This window comes from Olea europaea, unplaced genomic scaffold, assembly GCF_002742605.1.
Source record: "Olea europaea var. sylvestris unplaced genomic scaffold, O_europaea_v1 scaffold980, whole genome shotgun sequence".
NCBI classification, from domain to species: Eukaryota; Viridiplantae; Streptophyta; class Magnoliopsida; order Lamiales; family Oleaceae; genus Olea; species Olea europaea.
The window spans coordinates 549,266-560,489 of NW_019268308.1; the positions used below are offsets into that span (position 1 = coordinate 549,266).

The 11,224-nt window shown below is 33.5% G+C and overlaps 1 long non-coding RNA gene across 2 annotated transcripts; it reads right to left on the reverse strand.

Annotated features, from left to right (window-relative positions):
- Positions 1-6,904: 6,904 nt before the first annotated feature.
- On the reverse strand, positions 6,905-10,263 carry LOC111392809. 2 transcript variants are annotated; one of them, XR_002702327.1, is made up of 3 exons: positions 10,012-10,261; positions 7,479-9,508; positions 6,905-7,390 (listed from the first exon to the last, which is right to left on the reverse strand). It is a non-coding gene; the product is annotated as an uncharacterized LOC111392809 (long non-coding RNA). The 2 variants fall into 2 exon arrangements; XR_002702326.1 differs by having other exon boundaries at positions 6,905-9,508; positions 10,012-10,263.
- Between the last annotated feature and the right edge of the window lie 961 nt (positions 10,264-11,224).

An 11,224-nucleotide genomic window follows, 5' to 3' on the forward strand; every position in this document is an offset into this window, starting at 1 on the left:
GGGATATTCATTGTGTTTGATTGTGGCACTCAGTCGCTCTAGTTGGTAATTAGAGGTTGATATAAAATTCATCATACTCAAATCACGAATTCAATGGATATATAAAAGAAAGTAACTAGTACACGAATTAAACTATTTTAAACTTAATTTGATAATATTCATATAGCCTTTACAAAATTTTGGTACGCTAATTAAATTCAATCATGTGCCATAAAGCAAGGGTTAAGCATCTGGACTACTTTTAGAATTTCACCCATTAAAAAGAATATTCTTTAAAATTAAGAGGTTGAAGAGGTCAAGGAAAATGAGTGATAGAAACTAGAGGGAAAATAACTATTCTATTCAGTTGTAGGGTCAACTTAAAAGATATGAAAAAATGATACTGAAACAACCTTTTTAATATAAATTTCTGATTTGTCATTTAAAAATAAAAAAATAAAAAAAATTCCTCACGCAATACTTGGGGTGGCATAGGGTGGGGTGATGTTTTGTTTGATTCAATAGCTTAAGATATTTGTGCCTCACAAATAATTTTACATGGATCATAAGGGGGAGTAGACCCGTTTTTTGTTCAACTTGACATACCCATTTTACGAATTTTCAAGCGAACTAACTTTACACTGCTAATTTCTTGTCAAAAGTTTTCCTTCTTTCTCTTTCCAACATCACCAATTTATATATTTTCAGATATTGACCATGAGTTGCAAGTTGGTCAATGATATATCTTAATAAGGGAAAATTGCATTATATGTCCATTAATTTGGCCAACGACAAGCTGTGAGTCACTAAAAACTGTATATAGTCGAGATCAAGAGCAATGATGACTATTCAATCTCATTAATGGTAGTCCCTAATTCAAATTTTAGAGCATATTATATCTCTGTAAGTTTGTCTGGGCTATAATTATGACCCCAGCACCGAGGCTTGAGGACTTGAAGGCTTCGTCAACATATAACTCCCATATGTCCATGATGTTAAAAGGGCTTATTTCCCTTTGCCCCCAAGGATTTAGGATGAGTTCTACTATAAAGTCTACCAAGCCTGAGCTTCAATTGAAAGTCGAGGTTTTGAATTTTGTGTTAAATTTACGAAGTTCGATTATCCATTTCAGTAACATTCTCGAGGTGTTAGCTTTTGTAGTATGTCCTTGAGCGACTTGTTTGTAAGCACTATGGTGGAATGAGATTGGAAATATTGTCTTAGTGTTTGTGCTGTCATGACCCGGGCAAGAGCAAGCTTTTGCTCACATAATAGATTGTTTGTTGAGCCTTGTTAACTTCTTTCACCAACACATCACTTACGTATTTTGGGAAATGGCTAAGTATAAAAATAAAGTATCGTCTAAGTTAGGTTTCATGAGGATCGAAAGGGCTATTAATATCTGTTTGAGCTCTTAGAGGCGATCCACAATCTTGATTCTAGTCAAAATGTTAATTTTCCATGAGAAACTTGAAGAATGGAAAACACCTATCCACCACTCGAGACATAAACCTATTTAGGTTCGCGACTCGACCTGTCAATTTCGAAATATTTTTCCTGTTACTGGGAGATTCCATGGTTGCTAGTGCCTATTTCTTTTTTGGGTTGGCTTCTATTCCCATGTGTGTGATCATAAAATCCAAGAACTTTCTCGAGACTACCCCAAATGCACACTTTGCTGGATTCAATTTCATTGATATTTTCAAAGTGTGGCAAATAACTCCTTAAGTTCGAGAATATGCTTATCAACTTGCTTGCTTTCGATAACTGTGTCATCGACGTAAGCTAAGCCTCTGATATGTTGCCCCTACATTTTTCAACCCAAATGGCATAACCCTATAGCAGTATATGGTTGATCGACCATGAATGATGTTTTCTGCTAATTTTCTTTGGCCATAAGGATCTGATATAGCCACATAATGCATCCAGGAAACTACAAAATTTTATGACCAAGGTGGTATCCACAAGGTTGTCTATCCGAGGTTGGGGTAACTATCTTTTGACATGCTTTGTTAAGGTCAATATACTCAATACATATCAAGCATTTATCATTGCCTTTTTTTACAAAGACAATGTTGGCAAGCCAATGGGATACTAAATTTCATTCATAAACCAAGCACCGATGAGTTTACCAATCTCCTGTCATATGACATTTTGAAGTTCTAGTACAAACTGCCTCTTTCTCTTAGTAACAGACGTGGCCTCCATGTTAATATTGAGTATGTGCACTAAAACCTCAAGGTTTATCCTCCACATATCCTCTACCTCCCATGTAAACACATTGATATTGCATAAAAGACAATCAATGAGATCAGCCATGTAAGGTTTATAGAGATCTCAATCTATAGTTGTAACGTCCCAAGTCCATCACTCTTTTATTTTATTAAAATTATAGACTTGAAATGTTACCAAACATCTCATCCATCTTATATTATCCCTTCTTCTTCTTTTTTATTTTTTTACCTTATTTGATCGATAAATAAATAAAGATAATCTAACGATTTAAATAAAAATTTTCATGTAAATCGACATATTAAACCCCTAGAAATCTTAAAAATGAAAACTTGAATTTAACACAAAATATCCAAAGTTCGAGCATAAAAAGTGCTAAAAACAACGTGCACGTAATTAAATATAGGATGTCCTAACAATTAAATTTTGACAATAATTCTTTTTTTAAAAAATTCTTTACTTACCGATCCCATAAGCACCACTCGATCAATTTGACACACGTTCACACGATCCATTCTAATTTGAAAAGTTATTGTGAGAGTGAGTATTTTAAAAAAAAAACATTCAGTAAGAAATGCGTACATATTCTTATTAACATGGTATAAATATAAAATGACATGACATATCGACATTTTTTAAATTTAGAGCAAACTGGTCGCCACGTCCAATAGCTCGAGGAATTTCATAAGAATTCATATATCCCATAGGATTTGTTTATTTGACCGAACGGTACATTCCATAAGATTTAACATATTTAATCTAACGGTCCATTTCGAAGAATTTAACATAAATATCGACCCGAAATCCTTAGAGTATTTCATGCCAAAATCTATAAAAAAAAAATTAAAAACAAAAAAAAAACGAATTAATAAGAATTTACCACTTGCACAATTCTTATCTTGATTTGATACTAAATAAATATGAAAATGGCTTGTGAAATAAGAAAATATCCCTTTTTAATATGTGTGTATTCTCGTTTTTTATATATAATATTCACTTTCATTACTAAGAAGACAAATGACCACACATCAGGCTGAGAATTCAATAGGTTAATTAACCTTTTCTTTATTTCAAATTGATCATGGTGAGTGGAAATGGTGGGACGGTTGAAAGAGTTGAAAAGACTAATTAAATATATTAATAAAATAATGATTGATTTTTACGTTTTTGAAATTTCCAATAACATTTCCATTGTTTCATTCCACTATTATTATTATTATTATAGGATTTAGAATCTCTTTCTTCCTATCAAGATAACTTGAATATAACTAGTTCAAAATTATTTCTTTTAAAGTCGATTTATGTTATTTAGCACGAACCACAAAATGAGTATAATATCAATATATTTTTATTGAGTTTTGACATAAATGAACAGTACCAAAAGCCTCTCTTTTAAGAGAGTAAAGATACCTAGAGTGAGGAAAAGCTTAATGAAACCCTCTAGATTATGATACCAACCTTGAACCCTTAGCAGAAATTTTTAACCGATTTAGGACGATTCATTGGGATTTCCATCTTAGTGAAGGGGTTGTGGGTTAATATATTAACCACACTCCTGTTGTCCACAAAAATATTTTTACTTCAAAGTTGGCAATGATTGTTGTCACGACCAAGACATCTTCGTAAAGGATTGATGTACCTTCTAAATAATCGGACCTGAATATAATCTCCTCGAGGTTGTCTCAGGTTGACCTTGACGTTGAGATATACTATCAAGCGTACTATTTGCGACTGTCCTGAGAATTTTCCATCGAATCTATTCCCTGATAATGACATTAATTCTACCTATTGTTAATTGATTACAATCCCAGTCTCGAACCCCTTTTCCTATGCATGGTCATTCTTTGGGCATTTGTCGTGACAAACATAAGCCTCGAGAAAACCCCCATATATTAGAGATTTAATTTTTCGCTACAAGGTTTTGCATGTTTCATTTGTAAGCCCATGGTCCTAATAGAATTTACAGTACTTGTTCCCATATCTAGTGTCCAAGGAAGATCACATCCTTGAGGGGCCATTTAAGTTCTTTGAGATCCTTGATCTCCATCAAATTTGTAACAACTCAAGTCTCTGCACTCAAAACGTTAACTTATGTATTATTCGTTATGGAAGAGCTTGAGTCAGTCTTGACTCTCACGAATTTTTCCCAATTGGCACCAGAATTCAATTTAAATCTCTCACAGAAAGATAATTTAGTTTAACGTAATATCAAAATATATAAATATTTCGAGATCAACTTCCTCATTATATCCCTATGTGAGTTTTCTTTTTTTAAATTTATTTTCAATAATATATTTTTTTCAATAAAATAATTTTGCACGTAAATCCTAAATTTCTACTAATTTTTAATTACACATTTTTTATATATCATTTTCACAAACCTCATTCTAAAAAATGGGACTCAAACAAAAAATATATATTTATAAAACTCATGCATGTATGAAACATTTAGAGAAAAAAAATATGTTTCATTTTTTAATAATTTAATTTTAAAATTAACTAATTCAATAATATATTAAATATAATTTTAAATTATTTTCACATTTAATACTTAACACTACTATTCAAATTTTTTGATCAAACATGTAGACTTCTTCTTTTAAAGTACAAAAGTCTTCCCACTATATCAAGTCAACAAAGACCCTGTTTGGGTTCTATCTTGTTCGAAACAGATTTTTCTCTATTTTCTTTCAACCATATATTTTTTAATAAAATAATATTACATGTAAATTTAAAAATTTCATTTATTTTTAACCACACATTTTTCTAGAAATCACTATTTATATACATTTTTCTTCAAATTTAATTTTAATGGAGCCTAAACAAGAGCTAATATTATAATGTGGGGTGAAGTTAAATGTTTCATTTGCCACCGAACTTTGCACATGTCACGGCTTATTCACTGAACTTTCAAATTTGTCCCGTTGACCACTAAACTTCATTCTGTCCAACTCCATCATTCACCCATTTAAAACCCATTAATAAGGCACCTACGTGGACGACGAAAAGTTGAGTTGGCCAGTTAAACACTTCAAAATATGAACTTAATTGCCAAATCAGCTGCAATTCAGCAAAAGCGCATCCAAAATTGTAATTAAAGAAAAGGCAACTTTGAAGGCATAAGACTCAAACCCTTGTCATGGTAAAAATGAGATTTTCCTCAAATCGAATCCGTAAGGCACGCATTTTCCCCAAAACCAAAAAGCAGAACCTGACACCCTAAAATCGATCCAATCGGTTGAAAGACTGTAAGGATTTGTAAATCATCAACGGCATACAGTAATCGCGAGTTTGTTACAAGGCTATAGTGATTTGAAGTAAAGGTAAATGTTTGTTCGCTGAATTGTGAATTGAACATAGCATATGATATTAATTAAGCAAGAAGGTTGTGTTTTGAAAGTTTAAGGTATAAGTAAATAAATGGAAGATTTAGTTAGAGGAGAAGATGCATGCGAAAGGGTTGTGTTTTGAAAGTTTATCTATGCTATAGATGCATATGATTTGTAAGAAATGTGAAAGTGCGAAACAAATGACAATAAACTATAAGTTGCAGAGATTAAATTGTAGGAAATATTTGTCGATAATGATTTATGTTGTTGTAGATGCAATAGTAGTTGTCAATACACACTATACACCTTCCATCAATTTACTTTTCAGATGATTACTTATGGACATTTGTGAATGCAATTGCAATTGTCAATGAAAGGAAAAACAAGGGCGTTTGTCATAGTTGTAGGAAGCCAGGACATTGGATATCTGACTGTCCGACAACACGACAGTGCCCAAGTTGTTTTTCGGACATTGTCAAGTGTATGGAAGTGGAGAAAAAAATTGCAAACTTAGTCGATTATTTCGATGTTGTAATAGAGACTATGGTTATTATAGGTGGGTGGTCATCAAACCGTTGAAGAACCTTGGCAATTTGAAGGAGCATCGAGCGGAGATCAGATTGTAGATATGTCACGTATGTTACGGTGTGTTGCTTACATAGCAAATCGGAAGGACATTGAGGTCTCCATCAATGTGACTATCTGCATTGGTAAAGGAGATACAGAAGATAATGGGATAGGAAATTGAAAAACGCCGTGAATTTTAGCCGAATACATAATGAAATGAATGGCCTATATTATAGTTATGCATTATAAATATGAAAAGACTCCCTTATTTGTGCAATTTTCATTTTTCCCGATCGCCATGAATCGTGGGATTTATGATTATCCATAATACTTTTTGAATTCCATGAGTTGTGGGCAGGGTTTTGATTTATGCCATGATTTGTGAGATTAATTTCCTCTTAGTAAGTAGTGGGATGTTTGTTCTTTTTATCACCACGAGTTGCTAATATTATAATTTTACTTGGATTATTTACATTTTGATAACAAGTAGTCTTGTATTTTCTTATTAAATATCACATATCATTATCTAACATAAGGGGTCTTCAGAAAATTACCATAGTCGATGGTCAAGAGGTCCTTAACTTAATATATATATATATATATATATACACACACACACACACACACATAGATATACATATATATGTATATATATGTATATGTATGTATATATATATATATATATATATATATACACACATACATATATATATATATATATACACAAATATAAACCTAGCATCATTGATCATAAAAATTTAATATGTAGACACAAATATAACATCCAAAAATACTGATAAAAATGGAAAACATGAAAGATTCCTCAAAAAAATTGGATCGGCATAATTTCAGTGTCAACCCACAACAAAAAACCAGATCTACATAATTTCCTGAAAAAAATAGATCTGTATAATTTTTTCAAAGACTAAAAACAGCTGAAATTAGATTTGCATAATTTATTGTGGCTATGGGGTGCACACTAAGGGTTGTGTCATTGATTATGTAGACTGCTTTGCGCATTGTCATTTTTTAGCCATTCTCGATCTCATATTGGCAGATTCATGCAAGTCGTCCACAACTCATCAAAGTTTACAACATCGGTTGGAACATCAACAAGAATTGACTGAGAACATATCGTTGCTATTGGACCAAATTTGAGACCTTATGACCAAGCTTCAAGTATTACAATGGGGGTTGGAATGAAATGGTGAGTTTGTTCTTTTGTGGGATTATGCTTTGTCGATGCTCGTAATCTCCTATATGCCACTAGTCTGCTCTATATACTGCGTACATTACACAGCTAGATAGCTAACATTATGCAACAAATATCAGGAGCATGACTTAAAATAATAAAAAGAGAAGTTTACCAACCCATTAGTCGACAGCTATGTCAAAACGTGTGTGTCACAGTGTGTGCTAACTGATTCTAGATGTTCTTCAAATAAATCCTACCATACAAAAAATAAACCATCAGAATACATTTATTTCAGCTTCATCGCATTTTGCAGGACAATCAAATTCATCTGTTCCTTTTCTCCAATTTATCCGTCTCTGTCCCGTTCGTGGCACAATCGATGATGATAGAATGATATCAAGCATATGCAACCATGCCTATAACCGCATACCGTTACCATTAATTGGATTCATAGTACTATTGTAGCACCTTATATACATATCAATCGTGTAACAATTGTCAATGAATTCTTTTGGATCATTTTTGCATTCCCCAATTACTGCCATTGCATGATCCAATATATGCATGTAAGCTTCCATTCTCTACATGCAAATGTTCTTTCTTGTAGGTCGACGACATACGTCCCATAGCTGCAGTCAACTTGTCATTTTGGATAACCAAAAATGTGCAATGTGCATTCATGCAATTTTTCTGCTATTTTGTGTAATTTTTTTCCTGATCTTTTGACACAATTGTTCGTGCACCTCATCATGTCTCGATGCCTTCGAATCCTATTCATGAAGGTTAAATGTTGTGAAGTTAGCATCAACAAAATCATCTTTTCTCTATCAATCCACAGAGTCTTGTTGAAATCTTCGCATAAATTGTTTAGGAAAATGTCACTCTTCAATTGAACTGAGAAATGTGATCTACTCCACTCTTGTAAATAGCTCTCCATAAGCCATTTGTTTGCCTCCTCACTAAGTTATCGAATTTGTTTCATCCAATTTCAGTAGTCAGCAATGGTGGTTGACTTTGTAGCACGCAACAAGTAATTCTTCAGAATTTTACTCTTGAACCTAGACGGAAAAAAATTGTATACATATGCCTTACACAGAACCTGTGCTCAGCCTCAGGGGACAACTCATCCATGACATTTTGTAGACCCTTCTGCCTGTCGGTCATAAGAGTCCAACCTCTCCAATTTCCTATCCTAATATCATATGAAAGATAGGCTAAGAACCATCGCCAAGCAACTGTATTTTCTTTCTAAACAACTGCAGTTGCAATGGGATAGATGCAATCATTAGCATCAACCCCAATTCAGTTAACATTATCCTTGTGAAACCACCCCTTAGTGGCAACCTTCAATACATAACACCTTCCTACAACCATCCCTCAATCCTATCTTACAACAATTGAAGCATGTGTAGATCTCCTGAAATATATGCTCCTGTAATGCAATTATGACCGTCGAGCCAACATTTATACTTAGTACCTCGGCTGCATAAGACTGCAATTGCCTAAACAGTTCGTGCAAATTTTCTACTAAAACTTCTTTGGCGTATCTCCGCATTTTTCATGCTACGTTTCTTGCTAATGTCTATTTGGTGATCCTTCTTCACTGTTGCCAAAATAAGCTCGATCTTCCAATTCGGGTTTGTCTTAAATTGCTCAATATACCAATGTGTCAAAAATATGTAATTGCAATGTCTATTAAACTAATCTCAACTACAAAGTATGCTCCAAAGTGTAAGATTTGACTTGCAACCTATCGGACACATCAAATTTAGAAGCTCATATTCTCCATTTGTAGCCCAATTTCCAAATTCCTTGAACTCATCTTTCCTCATTTGCCTTAAACTTTAAGTTGTACCCGTTAAATGCACTGTATGTTCGCATCGCTTCACGAAACTCCGCAACAGAATCGGATATTTACCCTACCTCAATTGTGGATTTTTCATATCTTGATCAATAGAGAATTCAGGAAAATGACAGCTGCCATCCTCATCGGATAAACATTGGGACAGTAGTTCCCTTGATGATGGTAGTTCCAATTCATTCAACTCATTATCACTGCCCTCTTCTCGTTAGACCTGAACTTCATCTTAGCGATTGTCCATTCCAATTTCCATCGCATCAGTTACATGTCTATCATATTCAATGTCATCTTGTTTGGACTCAAAGTCGTGGTCGGAAACTATGAATTCCGTATCTTCTTCACAATCTAGGATATAGTTACCCACATTAAACAATATTACATGCAAATGATCAGACTTTACACCAACATTGAGCTAATATATGAGGATGAAGATTCAACATTGTGTAGTGCATATATGTTTTAACACTTTAGTCGATATTATCACTTTACTACATTGGCAAGGACTTCATTTAATGAATTTTGCCTAAACTCGAAAATAACAGTGGAAGACAATACAGATAATCAGATTACAAAATGGAACAACAGAGTGTAGCCAAGGTGAACAGGACAATGGTATGTAATGAACTAAAACAAAACATACGATTCAGGACATAAAGAACAGAAAATAAGGGGATCGACAGACCGTGGCCATTACCAATACATATTTGGTAAAATGGAGAATAAGAAAATACTCATGCAATCAACTACAAAAACTTTAGATAATGGAAAATTATATTTATCTACATAATCTTTAGCAGCTCTATCACCTCTACCTACCAAAAATAAATAAATATCAATTTGGGATTTACCTTCATGTTTTCCTTCCATCTACACACCAATGGCTCCGTCATCAATGTAATTAAACGAAATGGGTGCTACCTCTTCACTCTTAGGTTTGGCTCAGCGAGCGATCAATTGTGGTCGGGTATTTGATATTCTTGATTTGGGGCTAGGGGTTCGACAGTGCCTTAAAACAGATTTGGGGATTTCCTTCTTTCACTTCCCTTCTTTGGTTAGTAAGAGACGCATTTTCTTCCCCTAAGTCAAAGCGTGAATCAAATTTTATATTGTAAAAGGCGTATGCGCCTTTGCTGAATTAGAGTTGATTTGGCAATTAAGTTCATATTTGGAAGTATTTAATTGGTCAACTCAGCTTTCCATCATTCACGTAGGTGCATCTATTAACGGGTTTTAAATGGGTGAGTGATGGAGTTGGACGGAATGAAGTTCGATGGCAACAAAAAGGGTAAATGGGAAAAAAATAAAAATAAAAAATTGAACACTTTATATTAAATACCACTAGCCATGCGATGAGATATTGACAATAATCTTTCTGCTTATACAAGTAAAAGGTTGATTTCTATTAAACCGACTCTTGAATGTTTGCATCAATAAATATTTATGGCCATTTAGAATTTTGTGGCGACATGTAACATGAATTTCAGTGTCCATAGAAATAATCTAAATTAAAACTTTAACTTTTAAAAGACATCCATAATTACTCATACGTATGTGTATCTCAACTTCACTTCCGACATGCCCGCATTAAGAGTGGCTAACGTGTCAAGCAGCTTGCACGGCCTTGGGATTCGACTCTTCCTATAGGCCATTCGAGCTTGCATTTAGAGGAGCCATGAATCGAATTGAGCTCGAACTTTTTCACAAGTCTGACCATAAGCCTGGTCCACAGCCAACTCGTTATTTGTTGGCCACATGATCATTGGCGGCCAAACAATCACATTAATGTTTGGCCTAACAATTTTTTTTTTAAAATGGTCACTCTTTTGACTTTTAACTTTATCTTCTCAATTTACAATTGTTATAAGCTCCATATTAGCAATTGTTATAAGCTCCATATTAGAATTTTTTCTTGTGCACTCTAAAATTAATTATCTCATGAATGTTTGGCCCAACAATCAGTTTTTTAGCTTTTTTCTTTAGACGGTCAATTTTTTTTTTTACTTTTAGCTTTATCTTCTCAATTTACAATTGTTATAAGCTCCATATTAGATTTTTTTTACT